General features: G+C 38.4%; 1 protein-coding gene and 1 long non-coding RNA gene across 2 annotated transcripts in view; one reads left to right on the forward strand and one right to left on the reverse strand.

Annotated features, from left to right (window-relative positions):
• Positions 1–2711, reverse strand: part of dnmt3bb.1 (DNA (cytosine-5-)-methyltransferase 3 beta, duplicate b.1) — a 43636-nt gene extending 40925 nt beyond the window's left edge. Inside the window, exon 1 of the mRNA XM_052594256.1 lies at positions 2550–2711. The gene's annotated coding sequence lies outside the window, so the exon portion shown is untranslated. The remainder of the gene's footprint in view (positions 1–2549) is intronic.
• LOC128011624 (uncharacterized) lies at positions 905–15578 on the forward strand. Its single transcript, XR_008182589.1, has 5 exons — positions 905–1058; positions 3026–3105; positions 3871–3920; positions 14718–14931; positions 15057–15578. It is a non-coding gene; the product is annotated as an uncharacterized LOC128011624 (long non-coding RNA).
• Positions 15579–16608: the final 1030 nt, after the last annotated feature.

Consider the following 16608-nt stretch of genomic DNA (forward strand, 5'->3'; position numbering starts at 1 on the left):
CAATGAATGTGCCCAATTTATGAGAAAAGCATTTAAAAAACTGATCCCTGTAAAAACCATGTCTGTTTTTTTATACCAAGCCACCCATGACCTTAAGCAAACTAAGAAACGGAGTTTATAGCATTGCATTTGGATTTGTCAAAGTAATGTTGTTATGTTTTATATTGTAACCCTGGACCTCAAAACCAGTCATAAATAGCAGTGGTTTTTGTTTTTTAACAGCCAACAATGCATTGTATGGGTCAAAATTATTTATTTTCTTTTTTTATGCCAAAACTAATTAGGATATGAAGTAAAGATCATGTTCCATAAAGATATTTTGTACATTTCCTACCGTGAATATATTAAAACCTAGTAATATGCATTGCTAAGAACTTAATTTGGACAACTTTAAAGGCAATTTTCTCAATATTTAGATTTTTTTTCCTATCCTAACAAACCATACATCGAAGTTTATTGATTCAGTTTTCAGATTATGTACAAATCTCAATAAAAAAAAAAATAATAATAATAAAGTACCCTTACGACTGGTTTTGTATAGCACAGGGTCACATGGCTACAAATTGGAAAACTATATAAAATGAATAAAAACATAAAAATTTGCTATTTCTGGGAAATAACATTAAATTAATTTTCTGAGGTATTTTTTATGTTAAGGGTTAATATCATGGAAGTTCATCGGCACTGATTTGATGTAGCCTGAATTTAAAAAAAAGAATCATCTACTTTTTGAAAGGAAAATTATATTTACTTATCTTGTCTTCTATGATAGTTTAACTAATGCATACAAAAATCTAAATTATCACTGCACTACAAAATGTAATGGTCACATGTGCTCAGGCTCTCAAGAATGAGAATGACGAAAGTGCTGATCGTGGAATCGTTGAGCACTGAGCAGCGGAAGTGTGGAAGCAGATGTGACAGTCAGTTCAGTTCAGTTCAGTTCAGTTCAGTGTATCAGCTGCAGAGAAACAATGGTGCAGTTACACTTCACGAATGATACATTACCCTATAATGTCAGCACTGACTTTCTGATTCTGAATAAAATCAGTGAACAGGTAGGAATTCAGTATGCTGCGAGCGGGAAGTGGGATTTATGATACTAATGGATGGGTTTAGAGTATTTGTGATCAACAGATTTTCTGTGTCTGTGTCTGTAACGTTTAGTCACATGAGATTACCATAACACTTGCATTATCACGACTTTTATTTATTGCATTTAGACACGTCATAAAATCATATCATAGTTTTATCCTTTATATAAAGTGTTCTTAGTTCAGTCTTCCATCTCCAGCAGGAAATTGATTAAAAGCACTCTGATTGGTTTGCAGTGAATGTTTGAGGAAACAGTTTTATTTATTTTTTTATAAATATAAATGTGTGTGTGTGTGTTTGTGTTTGAGGAAGCAGTTTGATTTTTTTATAAATATAATGGAATTAATCAAGGAACACACACACACAATGCCAAAAAAAAAAAAAAAAACAGTTTCCTCAAACACACACACACACACACACACGTGTGTGTGTGTGTGTGTGTGTGTGTGTGTGTGTTTCCCACAGGATTTTGTGAGACTGTGGTGGGTGGACCTGTGTACCTCTAGGGCAGGGATGGGCAACCCCAGTCCTGGAGGGTCACTGTCCTGCAGAATTTTATCTCCACCCCTAATTAAACACACCTGTAATTTTCAAGCAATCCTTAAGAGGTTTTAAGGTATGTTTGATTGAGGATTGAGCTAAACTGTAAACTGCCTCCAGGATCCTACACTCATGTAGCATGACTAGTTTATTTAAGTGTAATTTTATAATTTCAACATCTGAAGCAAAAACTGCTTCACAAAATTTATAAATTTAGTATGTTATAATGATAATTTTTAATACATTTTCTGCATATTGTGAAACTATGCCAGGTCAAGCTAGTGCACCCAACAAGACCTTTGAACTCCTTGGGAACTCATTCAAAACTGTTTAAAAGCATACCAAGATATACCTCATAAAGTTGGTCTGTGGAACTTTTTTAGAACTTAAAATACATAATGTAGCTTTGATTTATTTAATGTTCATCTGCCTACACAATTTGTCCATACTTTCATCACTTTTTTCATAATTTTGTGGACTGCTATTATAAAATATGGAAATAGTGATGTGTGCAATTATCTGCATGTTTCTCCACTACTTAAAAGGGGTCTGTATTAATATACATATAATATATTTTCAGTTTTTTTTACCTAGGTAGTACACATATGAAACCTTTATTCAATGGCAGTTACTCAACTTTATTTTTTCCCTATTGCAGCAGTTTGTGAGTCTGAGAGAGATCTTATACCGGTTCCTTCTAGAAACCAAAGAGGTGGATCAACGCTCTGAGATTACATCTCTGTAAAGCCAGTTCTGTGTTAAATCATTGACAGGAAATGCATAAAAGGATAAAATATGTAACTTAATTGAAATACAATTCATTTTGTATAAAAGTCTCTGCAAATGCATGAACCAAAAAATAAAATAAAAAAAAGTTAAAGGAATGGTTCACCCAAAACTGAAAATTTACTCACATGTAGGCCATCCAAGTTGTAGATGACTTTGTCTCTTCATCAGAACAGATTTTGATTAATTTAGCACTTTATCACTTGTATACCAATGGATCCTCTGTATTGAATGGGTGCCATCAGAATAAGAGTCCAAATAGCTGATAAAAACATCATAGTAATCCACAGCACTCCATTCCATCAGTTAATGTCCTGTGAAGTGAACAGCTCTACAAGAAAACAAATGTTTGTAAGAAACAAATCCATCCTTAACACATTTTTAACTTCAAACCATTGTTTCTGGCTAAAATATGAATCCTGTATCCATAATATTGCTTACTCCAGGGAAAAAGTTGTCTTGTCTGAATTAGGAACAGACAAGCCGGTGAAGAAAGACTTATTATGTGAATGTATAATGTGATAACTTGTAAAATTGTGAAAAAATGTAGTTAACAGGATTCACACACAAATAAAAGTTACACATTGTGCTCCTTCCTCCTCAGTCAGAGCGGTTCTTGCGTCAGCTTACGGAGTGCAGAACCACTGAGGGCTCTGATGAAGAGTGTCCACCTCCTACCTCATGGTAAATCCTTCAGGACCCTCATCTTGAACAAATCGAGCACCTTTATCTGAAATTTCACCAATGAATAATGCAGTCTCTTCCCCTGGTGATAACATCAGATGTAGACGTTTAGCCTGACCCCAGCACTGATCAAAACATGCTATGATCCTAATCTCGCTGAGTGATTGTTCAGTTTATTTTACACCAAATTGCTGCATTATGCGTCTAGAGGATCCTAACATATGCAAATAGCCCTTGTGGCAAATTGCCCTGGGGAATCTGAACCTAATGTCACATGTAGTCTGGTCGACCCTACCAATCAGAATGCATTATTCTGCTGCTACATTTGCATGCAATGACTATCCTGCTGCCTGTGCTTTTAGACATTAGAGTGAAGAGGAACGTATTAAATTAAATGATGGGGAAAAAGTGGTGGTGTAGAATAATATGTATCTGAGAAATCAGGCAGAGATGTAAAAAACGCATAGACTGCATTTCAAAACCTAGTGGGCTGCCTACATAGTGCACTCTCTATGTAAAGACTGTTTTAAAAGGTATAAAAAATTAATCTGCAAATAAATATTTTTTACATTTTGCATGAATAAATCCAATGGTTAGTTGTTTGAATGATCCATAATGCATCGATCCATATTAATGTATTGTTTCACCCTTATTTAATTGGTACATTATCAGGGTTGCATATCAGTTAGAATGATGTGCCAATAAGAATAGAAATAATGTGATTAAATAATATGAGAGTAATTTAAATGCATCTTTTCTTTACAGTAACTGTTGGTACAAGTGAACTGTAAAAGACTGAAAACATCTTTCTACAGGTAAACCTCTTCAATTTTTTAATCATCTGACCAAACATTTATCAAGAGATTGATTTTAGCATACATCTACCCTATACATTATTCTCAATCAGATTTAAAGGGTTAGTTTTCTCATTAATTACTCACCCTCGTGTCGTTCCAAGCCCAAAAGACTTTCGTTCATCTTCGGAACACAAGTTAAGATATTTTTGATCAAATCCGAAAGCTCTTTGACCCTCTATAGACAGGAACAAGAACTGCAATGTCCCCAGGTCCAGAAAGAGAAAACACAAAGGACATCTTTAAAATAGTCCATGTGACATCAGGGGTTTTGAGAGCTCTCGGATTTAATAAAAAAATATCTTATTTTGTGTTCTGAAGATTAACAAATGTGTTGCGGGTTTAGAATGACACAAGGGTGAGTAATTGTTATTTTTGGGTGAACTAACCCTTTAAAGTTGTATTTGGCTACAGAATGTTTGTTGGAAAAAATCAGTTCAAGTAGATGCAGATTTTGGGCAGTCAGATTGGACAGATTTCACAGAAAATTGTACATAAAACTTATTTATTTTATTACTTACAGACTATGATTGCACCCAGTCAGAGGATATGAAACATGTTTGATATTTTGAGCTAATTTTAGAACACATTTTTTATTTTATTTGTCATGCATCATCTACCAAGTTTTGAGTTTTGTTTTTACACTAAGGTTTGTCTCAGAAACTCAGTGCATGATGCTCAGTTTATCTCTGTAACCATTTATAAAATGTAGGATGAGGTACTTAAGTGTCCTGTACTTAAGTGAGTGAAGAAATTTAACGGAACCTGAGATTTCATTCAAGATTCGTAAAACACAGTCACTTGAAGTAAAACAATTTTATTTTATCTGTAAACCAGTAAACAGTACAGCAGGTTAGTAATTATTGAGAGATTTTTCAATTATGGGTGGAGTATCTCTTTATATGAATGAGATGATTAGTAGAGTAGCCTAATTGGTAAGTAGTATATATAGGCTCATGTAACACACAGCCAAAAGGTTTATTTATATAAAAAATGAGAGATGAGGCAGTGAATGATAAAGAGAATGATTCTCGCTGACTTAATGAGAACCTTAGCACATGCACTAACACACAGAATCATGCACAGAATCATGAGAGACTGCATGATCACAAGCAAACTTGGTCTGAATCAGTCCACTCCAGCAAAACATTCAAATCTAAGGGACTGATGGTGTGCTATTACTCGTCTTTGAAGAAAATGCATGTTCTTAATGGCAGGTAACTGTCAAAGTAAATAATTATATCATCCTCTTCCTCCTTTATAATTTAAAAAGGAAACATGACAGAAAATGTGTACATGTGTAAGTTTTCTCCAAATCCATTGTTTTGTAACAAGTTGTAACATATTTTACATGATTCAGTGGTTTTGTTTGTATCTGTCTACATTAGAGCTGACTTTACCTCAGTTCTACAACTTCCTCCATGAGATGGAGCGCGGCAAAGCTGGTTCAGTTAACCGTTGTAATAGTTGAACAGCAAACAACTATAATGATGTTCCCATACTCACCAAATGTTTCAAGAAGTAACTTTAATAATTATAATTCACTAGTCTTAAGTTGTGATTGTTTGCACCCTTTTAGTCTGTTTGGGACAAAGACCACATTCCACATTATTGTTGCTCTTTATTGATGATCTTCTGTTTATTAAACCTTTGATACATTTCTTTGTACCAGCTTATGTGGTTTTTGTACATTGCTCACTAATAATTTAATATATTTTAAACCGAACCATCTGCTTACTGTATAAATAATGTAATTAATTACAAATCAAATAAATTTTACATTTTGTTATAACTTATTAATTAAAGGTAATAAGTTAGAAATTTGATTGCTACTGCTTGTAGGTGTTCAGAAATGTATACATTTTGCTGTCAGCAGACATTTGAAAAGTGTTTGCCTTTATCAAAGGCTGTCATGCTTTACAAAGAGTCAGACTGATGTAATAAATGAGTTTCCTATTATGTGGTATTTATGTCCTGAAGGAACTTAATATCAAGACCTACGATATCAAAGAACACACCCAGAGGCTGTGTAGATAAATCATCCAATTGATTTGTAGTTTCCCTGTCTTTGAGCAGTAATACTTCCGTTCTTTTCATTCTGAGAAATCTGGTTAATTTAGTCCCGTTTTCAGACTCTAATTTTCTCAATTATTGACTGCCACTATTCTGTCTGCATGTCAGAACCTGCAGGTCGTGAGTCATTAGCACCAGGCTCTCCACAACTTGCGTTGCGTGTCGGAAGATGCGTGACACTCATTCAGCTGCACCTCAAACGGTTAGCACACTCTCATAACAATTCATAACTGTGTTCTGCTTTGCCAATTTGGTGGTGATCTGCTATAACTTTGTAGGATCTGCTTACATCCCACTAAGAGTTAGATCTAGAGGTGGACTGTCATTCTTAGTTTTTTTCCCAAAATATTTGACATCAGTGGTTCAGCTGTAATTTTAATTTATTTACAACGCATCCAACTCTCATGTATGTGCTGTGGAGAGTGACATGCGAGAGAAGACATTGTTGAATAAAGGATTTTTTTGGCGCACAAAACATATTTCCGTAGCTTCATAAAATTAATGCTGAATCGCTGAAGGCTGAAGTCTTTAAAGGACTGTTTTAACGATGTCCTTACTACGTTTGGGCCTTGAATGTGGTTGTTCCCTTGCTGTCTCTGGAGGGTCAGAAAGCTCTCAGATTTCATCAAAAATATCTTTATTTGTGTTCCAAAGATGAATGAAGATCTTACAGGTTTGGAACAACATTAAGGGGTGAGTATGACAGAATTTTTATTTTTGAGTGAACTATCCCTTTAAAATCTATAAACCAGAAGTATTGTGAGGCTCCTCTCGAACTTGGCCCAAATCCAGAGTACTCTCTGGACTGGGATAGGAACCATCCAAGATTAAGGCATTGGAGTGATGGACGAATGCTGTTAGGGATGGCTATAAATACAGGCAAGTAAATTGTACCTCAGTAGTAAAAAATAAATAAATAAATAAAATAAAATCTGTGTTTTATGAGGGCCAGAAGTTTTGAGGCAAAGTAAATAAGCAGAGAATGTTATAAACAATCCATGTAAACGCACTAAGCATTCATTCAAACTCTATTCAAATAATTAGTCCTCATATTAAAGCTGCAGTAGGTAACTTTTGTAAAAATATATTATATCTGTGAAAAAAATCAAGCTCCTCTGGCTCCTCCCAGTGGTCTTTTTGCCATTTGCAGAAATACATCGCTCCCGTTAAGAAACAACCAATCAGAGCTGCGGTCCGTAACTTTGTTTGTGTTCAAAATTTAGAATTTAGATTGCTTCGGGGGTACCGCGGCGGAGTAACCCAGCACCTTTGTGATTCTTCATAGACATAAACAGAGAGAAGTAGTTCCGGCAACGATGTTCTTCCGCAAGACGTCAACCGTTACCGACTGCAGCTTTAATGGTCATATTAATCAAATGAGATTAATGCATCAAATTAGAAGTAATTGTCAATGAGAGCATATAAAAAAAAGCAAAGAAATGTTACAGTAATGGGAACGATCATTTAAACCTCTATGGATGTCTTTGCCTCATTTGACACTAGTGTAAAACAGCTTGTTTCTACAAGCACTTCTGAAGATGGGAGAGCTGGAGGGGAAAGTAGACGCCAATTAACAAAGAAAATAAATGACTCAAACTGTTTTATAAAAGCTTACAGGCATTAAGGTTACATAGCTTCTTGTGGTATCTAAACAGTGGAACATTTCATTGCAAAACATAAGACCTCAGTGCTAAACAAACAAACAGGTTGCTTCCATAGTTTGAGATGCTGCTGAGTCAGTACAGCCAAAAGCTGTGAAAGTAAAAGCTACGATCACTGATCACCTCACTGTGGCCCTAAACAATGTAGCCTGTGGTGTACATAAATCAAATGATGTTGTGGCAGTGTTCTTGGGACTGTCTTACATTCACAATTACGATTTGCTATGACATAAATATGTTCTGGAAGAATAGGGCAAATCAGTTCTTAAGTTGTGTGTCAAATTAGCACTCTCTGCAAGAGTGTGTTGACAAATGAAAAATATTTCCTATGTTCATCGCAAAGTAAGGGCAAAATCCTTCATCATTTGGAAACTGCCAACTGTCTGCTGTACAAAGATATTGCTAAATTCTTGCTCAGTTTGCGCAATAGGGTAGATAATAGATGTTTGAAATGTTCAAACACAGACCTCATAAAACATCATCTGATATTTCATGAATAGGAGATACTAAATACAGTACATTGATCAATTGAATTTAAAGTTACATCTAAAGTTAAACATCTTTTGAATTAACAGTGAAATTATTTGCTCTATATAACTTTCAGTAACTGTACTCTATGTGCTACAATAATTCTCTGTACAAACAAATGTAAAATATTGTGAAATACTATTAGCTTTTGTTTGACTATGATTTAGGAAGTGAAAAAGCTTCAGACAGTGAACAGTTTCCATGATTCTATAAATAATAGATATGAGTGAAGACAGCAATAATATTTGTATGATGTTAAACAGACTCCGTCAGAATAAATACAAATCTTGCCTGAAGTTCTTTGATTTTTACATTGCTACCTCTCCAGGCCAGTCATGCTTGTTCACACCTGCCGAGTACTAAGCACCTGGTTTGTGTGTTTGAGTGTGTGTGAGGTATGTGCATAACAAAGCAGAGAAAGGTATAGGGGAAAGTTACTGTTACTCTAGACAGCAGAAAGAGGAAGTTCAATTCCCACGAGTATTTACTGGACACCCTAAAGCTATTCTCCAAACATCTGCTATGCACTTCTGGCAAGAATATATATTTATATCTCATTGTCCTCTGTGTATGTTTAAGTTCAGAGAAAAAAAAAACATGTGGACAGTTTTCTGTGGAAGTATTTTGGTCAGTTAATGTGTAAATTATTAGGTGCACTAAGAGGTTGGAGTTTTGATGGTTAATATACTGTAGTCCAGTTTGTTCCTGAAAAAAAATGGACGAATGTCATTGATAAAGGCACTGAAATCTTTTATTAAATGTTTTGTTCTATAAAAATTATATTTTAATCTTATTAATTCTAAAATAACAGCTAACATACAATAAATTGCTTTGACTCACTGTGCAAATACATACCTGAGCAAAATACATCAGTTGTTATTAAACTAAACTTATGCACAGATTAATATTATATGCATTTATAAAATAAATAAGGTGCATTAATAACTTTAAATTTATAATTTCTCTAAGAATTGCAATTTATTTCCAGGAATGATTTTTCTTTGAAATTCATCTTGTGGAAACGATCCTCTGAAACCTTAGCTGCTATATCCTTTTTGAACTTTTTGGATGAAAAACAGACATCCAATAGTAAGGTCATAAAGAATGTTTTTTTTTTTTTTTTTTTGGTCAGTTGTGTTCTGCTTTTAGTTTAAACTGGCTGTAACACATTTTAATTCCATAAACTTTCAAAGCAGTTGTTCCTACCAGTAAGGATACACTGTAACATTACAACGGAATCAGAATTGACCCAATTTACTTTCTTACCTTTGGCCTAGCTGTGTATTATAGGGTTCCCTGTATGTTGGTCAGCACAAGTTATGTCACGATGACAAATGGGGTCTTACTTGGGAGCCCAAATCCTCTCTGTTTTAGAGAAAATGCCAGTGAAATTTGGCTAGTTGATTTTGCATACCTGAGCCACTCCCCATGCACATGGGTATAAATAGGCAAGAGGTGCATCCATTCATTAGATTTTTGCATCGGGGCAGAGTGGATGAAGAAATCTCCAACCTGTCCCATTGGCTCATTTGGACAGTCCGACTTGGCTACACGATTCAGTTCACTTTGTTGGCAGTCCGAGATGCCCCTGTCCTGCATGAGGAGATTGCTGTCATGCTGGCAAAGGATGCAATCGAGCCGGTCCCTCCAGCCAAGATGGATTCAGGGTTTTACAGCCTTTACTTCATCATGCCCAAGCAAGCTGGTGGCCTTCGCCAATCCTGGATCTGCAAGTTTTAAATTAAGCCCTTCACAAGCTTCAGTTCAAGATGCTAATGCAGAAGTGCATCATCAAATGCATCCAGGGTTGGTTTGCAGCAGTCGACCTGAAGGATGCTTACTTTCATGTCTTGATCCTTTCTCAACACAGGCCGTTCCTTCGGTTTGTGTTTGAGGGTGATGCATGGTAGTACAGAGTCCCCCCCCCCCCCCCTTGGGCTGTCCCTGTGCCCCTGTGTCTTTACGAAGGTCACAGGGGGCGACCTTGCCCCGTTATGGGCATCTGGATCCTCAACTATATCTATGACTGGCTAATCATGGCCCAGTTGTAAGAACAGTTATGTGATCACAGGGACATGGTGCTCTGGCATCTCAGCCAGTTGGGGCTTCAGTTCAACTGGGAAAAGAGCTCTACCCCGAGTAGAGAATCTCTTTTCTCAGTGTGGAGTTAGACTTGGTATGGCGGCATATCATGCAAACGAACATTCCCAGTCAGTGCTGAACTGCCTGAATTCCTTTAGAGGTAGGACGGTGATATCACTGAAACACTTTCAAAGGCTCTAGGGACATTTTGCATCTGCAGTCAAATCCGCAGGGACAACACTACAACTGTTTCGTACATCAACCTACAGGGAGGTCTATGGTCACATTGCATGTCACATTTCGCCCGCCATCTCCTCCTCTGGAGTCAGACAAGGGTCAAATCGCTGTGCACCGCCCACATTTCAGGGGAGATCAATCGTGCAGCCAACGTGCTCTCATGACAGCTCACGTTTCCCGAAAAATGGCTACTCCATCCCCAGACAGTCCAGTTTATTTGGAGTCAATTTGGGGAAGCCAAGGTAGACCTATTTGTTTCCCATGAGTCCTCCCACTGCCAGCTATATTACTCACTGACTGAGGCCACCATTGGCATAGATGCACTGGCACACAGCTGGCCTCTGGCTCTACACAAGTATGCATTTCCTCCAGTGAGACTTCTCGCACAGACACTGTGCAAGGTTAGGGAGGACAAGGAACAGGTCTTACTGGTTGGGCCTTACTGGCCCGCCGAGAAGACCCCTGAAGATGCAGAATTGGAGTAGTGCTTCCTTTCCTGCAATAAGGGTTGGAGTAGAGGCTGTCACCTTCCACCTTGAAAGTGTATGTGGCTGCTATCACAGCACATAATGATGCAGTGGATGGCTGGTCCCTGGGAAAGCACATTCCCATCGTCAGGTTTCTGAGGTGTGGCAGTTGAATCCTACTAGGCCATCCTTGGTGCGCTCCTGGGATCTCTCTAACACCCTGGCTGGCCTTCAGAAAGATCCCTTTGAGCTGCTGGGTTCAGTTGAGCTTAAATTCCTGTCTGCTAAGACATCACTTCTGACCGAGATCACTTCCATCAAGAAGGTCGGGGGCCTCAAAGCCTATTTGGTAAGCAAAGAATGCCTTGTGTTCAGAAAATTTAGAAACTCCAAGCATCTCTTTGTCTGCTAAGGAGGTAGGAAGAAAGGGAAGGCTGTCTCCAAGCAAAGGTTGGCCCACTAGAATAGTGGATGCCTTTGCTTTGGGTTACCAGTCTCCTATGCATTAGCACACAGCGCCTCTCTGGCAGATATCTGACACCGAACACCTTCGCAAGATTCTATAGCCTCTGCGTCAAGACAGTTTCTTCCCATGTGTTGGGTAATAGGAAATTGCCGGGAAGGACCGGCCGGTGTCACACATGCTGCACCATTCCCCCTCACACGGAGTTGTGAGGGCCTTTCTCTTCCAGCTGAGCGGACAGAAAACCCTGGACAGAGAACCCTGGTCAAGCATACTCCAGAACTCCTGGCAGTCAGACTTGGTGGAGCTGTCTGATGCCAGGCCCAGTATCAATGTTAACTTGCATGGTTCTCTAGACAACCCCTTTACTGGACTAGCTGTCCATATGGCTTGATTCCCTGTGGGAAATTCCATAAGTTGTTCTGCCCCAGGCCTGCTTCCTGTGGGCAGGATGTGGCCTTCGTAGTGCCCTTCTCCAGAAGGCTCGTTTCCTCAGTGTTACTGCCAAGCTGTAAACAACAAACAGGAAAGGCAAGAGAAATCCCTTCTCTTAAGAAATTATTTTCTGCTATAGGAACTGCTGCTTGGTCTTGATCTCAAGCAGCATCTAATCACCTGTGCAACCACAGACAGCGTCAAAAGTGTCTCGCTTCAAAAAGGACTGGACTGCTGCTGAGTGGTCCAATGTTATGTTCTCTGATGAAAGTAAATTTAACATTTCCTTTGGAAATCAGGGTCCCAGAGTCTGGAGTTTGCTTGAGGTCCAGTGTAAAGTTTCCACAGTCAGTGATGGTTTGGGGTACCATGTCATCTGCTGGTGTTGGTCCACTGTGTTTTCTGAGGTCCAAGGTCAACACAGCTGTATACCAGGAAGTTTTAGAGCACTTCATGCTTCCTGCTTCTGACCAACTTTATGGAGATGCAGATTTAATTTTCCAACAGGACTTGGCCCCAGCACCAGTAGCGGCGCCAGGATTTTTATTGTAGGTGGGCCTCCAGAAAACTGGATGGGCCAGTTAAAATATGAATGCCGCTTTTCTGCGGCACTGAGGAGGACAGCAACTTGTATCGCTGTCCTCAGCTCAGTGCTGAAGGCAAGCGGACAAATAAATACACCTTAATTGTTGGCAGTAAGCTAACTTCATTTAGCTCATGTGAACGTTCAATACACAAAAAGACTGAAACGGAATTAAATCTTTCTGAAATAGTTCTGTTTCTCTCTCCATTTATTTGTTCATTTGTTACGTTGTTCAGCTGGTTAATAATATTTCCACGTCCTGGCTGGTGACTTTGTTTGAAACCATCCATTTTCCCCAGCGCTGCAACATGTGCCCTGCTGGCTTTATGTTTGCGACAACCCTCAGAAAAATGTTTCCAGTCTTTGAAGCCCATATTAATGAATCTATCCTCATAAGCTGCTTCAGCGAAATGACGACCAGACTTACAAAAAACAGAATCTCTTGAGATGCTCATTTCTTGATTAATTTAAAATAAAATAAGCTGCTTTGTTTTGTTTTACGTTTCATATCGGAAAAACTGTCTGTGTCTGTCTTGAATGAATGACGTCCGCCAACGTCATTCATTTCATTGGATCACTTGCTGGTGGGGTAGAAGCCGCTGATTGGCTGAGAAGCTTTCGCTCAAAGCTTTCCTCGGGCTGCTTATTGGATGAACCGCTAGAATGAAAATCACTCACTTCTCATAGGCCTGGGCCAAAATGGGTGGGCCCGGACCTTAAATGGGTGGGCCCAGGCCCACCCGCGCCCAATGGTAGCGCCGCGGCTGCCCAGCACACAGTGCCAAAGCTTCCAGTACCTGGTTTAAGGACCATGGTATCCTTGTTCTTAATTGGCCAGGAAACTCGCCTGACCTTAACCCCATAGAAAATCTATGGGGTATTGTGAAGAGGAAGATGGGATATGCCAGACCCAACAATGCAGAAGAGCTGAAGGCCACTATCAGAGCAATCTGGGCTCTCATAACACCTGAGCAGTGCCACAGACTGATCGACTCCATGCCACACCACATTGCTGCAGTAATTCAGGCAAAAGGAGCCCCAACTAATTATTTATTGAATTAATTGAGATACTGAATTAGTGAAATAAATCAACTTTTTGATGATATTCTAATCATATGAACAGCACCTCTATTTCTGCCATTCTGAAAGTTACATCTGCTGGCAGAGAATGAATGTGGATTTTCAATAAACCTGTCTACTGTTTTTGTTCAGAACACTGCGAAAATCCCACATTGTTATGCAGCAATCACGTAGTGTTTTGAATTATGAACTGGTAGAACGGAGGAAAATCGAAACCGTTGAGACAGTATAATATATTTGTGTTGTTTAATCAATACAACAATTGATTGATCAATAATTGTTTGAATAAATATACTTATTACTTTTCTTAAAAATAGTTTAAAAGTGAAAAGTTTATCATTTTATAAAACTTCAGATCTTAAAAATCCTGCAGATACCCTGGTAGCAATAAAAAAAAAAAATCGATTTTATTCTATTGTCTGTAATTTATCAAAATGTAATAACCTGCTCTTCCTCTAAAATGACTCACATTTATAAATTAATAATACATATTATTTATACTTATTCATATATCATTGTAGTTTTTATTTTGAATTAGATTAGATTTTTTATATCTTCAGTTTATTCGTTTTTAATATTTCTGTTTAGCTTTAATTGTCATTTATGTAGTTAACAATAGCAACATTGGAAATATATCACATTAAAAAAACTTCAACGTCAAAAAAAAAAAGCTTCAACACATTATACTATATTCAAATCAGTTCCGCAGTTCTTCTCACAAAAATCACCACAGAAAAGCTAAGTCTGTGAATTCTGAGGCCATAAATATGCACAGTGAGAAATGGAGCAGAAACAGTTACTCAGAAAGGAATAAGAGGGTTTTGCACTTCATCAGCCCCATACAGGGGCTCAGTGGGCTGAACACCAGGATACTGATAATCATCCCACAAACACAAACATACATTTCCTGCCATGAGCCTCTCAAAGGCGCAGTTTCAAACAGGAAACAAGGCCAGTATGGTTCCTACAGTCTTCCTCTTTCATATATGGCTCTGTTATTCCCCCATCTGCGTTTCTCACAGCCATGTGCACACTTTCATTCAGACTGCTCCTTTCACTCTGTCCTGTTCTCATGAACGTGTACACACACACACTCCTCAGCCTCTCGTCCACTGGAGAATAATTGATTTTTTTTTTTGGTTCCTCTAGGGTGCAGACCACAGACATCACTGTGTCGTGTAGATTGGGCTGTGGTGCACAGGGGGATTTCCTGCAGTATTTCACCCCAGGCGCTGCAGCCCTAATCTGGGCAGGACAGACGGCCTGCGCAGGCTGCGTTGAAGGAAGAAGGGCCTCAACTTGTATGCCTTGAGAAAATGTGATCTGCATCCTGAATATTAACACGGGCAGTAAAGATATGCAGGTGCACAGAGTTAATATGCTTTTGTGTATTCTTTCAAATCATGTGATTTGATATAAAAGAGCGAATTGTTTTTTTTTTTTTTTCATTATTCTTACTCTCCTCTGTTGTTTGCTCTTGTTACTTAGCTACCACTCACCTCAGTTCCAGCCTCTCTCATCGCCCTGGCAACCAAGCCATCCCATTGCTTCCCCTCCACTAGCACCGGGCTGTCCCAAGGCTGACCCCTCCCCCCTCCCCACATCCTCGTGCAGTAGTCGGGGGGTAGGGCACAAAAATACTGCACAGTTTCTGGAGCATTTTCTTTTGTTACCATCTCTTCTGAGAGAATAATTTTCCTCAGAATGAGAATTCATTCACTCAATGTCAATGTGTATACTGTTGAAAACTAAGAAATTAGGTAAAACCACAAACATTTAGCCATTAGAAGATTTTGCTCCTTCACATGGAGCTACTATTCTGCAAAAAAAAAAAAAAAAAAATCACCAATAATTTGTGCCAAGAGATGCAAGGTGAATCATATATATATCTTTCTATATATATCTATATATATATTTTGTATTATTATTTTTTTCCCCCCTTTGATTTTGTGGCAAATTATGACCCAGAAATTAAGAAGCTAACAAAGAAGAATAAAGTTATGAGAGCAAGCAGACATTTTACATTTTTTTATGAGGTGTGGATTATGCTTTTAGCATATTATTTTATATTCTGTATACTAAACCAAAATAATATTTTATCATATACGGATACATCTGAATATTATGTAATATACTTTATGCAAAGTATGCACATATGGTGAACGCAAGTATGCATAATCCACACCATACTGCCATCCCTAAACAGAGGGGTTTACTGTGCTCCTGTTCATGTTCAGTTTGAATTCCACATCTGATTCATTGCAGTTAGGCGCATTAGACACTAGAGGTCAGCATTGGCTATAATGTACGTTTAGAGGTATGCGTCTCATTAGTGACTTGCTGAAACAAGACCCCAGAAAACACAGAAAGGGCAAATCAGGGTGAAGAAAATGAAGGGTAGATTACAAAAGATGGAGCTGGAGTAAAGGATGTGCACATGGAAGAAGATGAAGAGAGAGGCTAATTTAAGTTGTGAGAAAAGGGTCATAAGGTGAGGCCAAGAGCACTGCTGCTGTCGGCACAGAGCTGTAGCACCTCAAATGAGACTAAAAAAACACTCCCTGCAGTGATGACCTGCTCAGACTAACCCACGCCTGTACAGAAAAGAAGTAGAAAGAAAGAAATAGAGTGAGCGAGAGAGAAAGAGAGAGGATACACTTTGTAAACTGTGGACAATGGCTAAAGAATTCTTTCTTATCTCTCAAACGTTCATCAGAATAACTGGGTGAAGAGGGAGAAGGAAAAGTACAGGTACAAAAAAGCGAGGGGAGAAGAATCAACACAAACCCAAAAACAAAAGAACGGGCTTTGAGAGAGTCCCTGAACGACTGATTCCTCCATCTACCAGCGATTCCCACTCATTGTCTGTAACCACCTTGATACAGACAGCTGTAAGGGTGGTACATGCTAGCTTGACCTCAGGGCACATACTGAAGCGGGTAAGGGGCAAATGTCAGACAAATAAAGAAAGGACTGATTAACTAATCAAGTGTGAAAAGGAAAACTGATGTCTTTAATTGTGGGTGATCCAAAAACAGAG

This window comes from Carassius gibelio, chromosome B23, assembly GCF_023724105.1.
Source record: "Carassius gibelio isolate Cgi1373 ecotype wild population from Czech Republic chromosome B23, carGib1.2-hapl.c, whole genome shotgun sequence".
NCBI classification, from domain to species: domain Eukaryota; kingdom Metazoa; phylum Chordata; class Actinopteri; order Cypriniformes; family Cyprinidae; genus Carassius; species Carassius gibelio.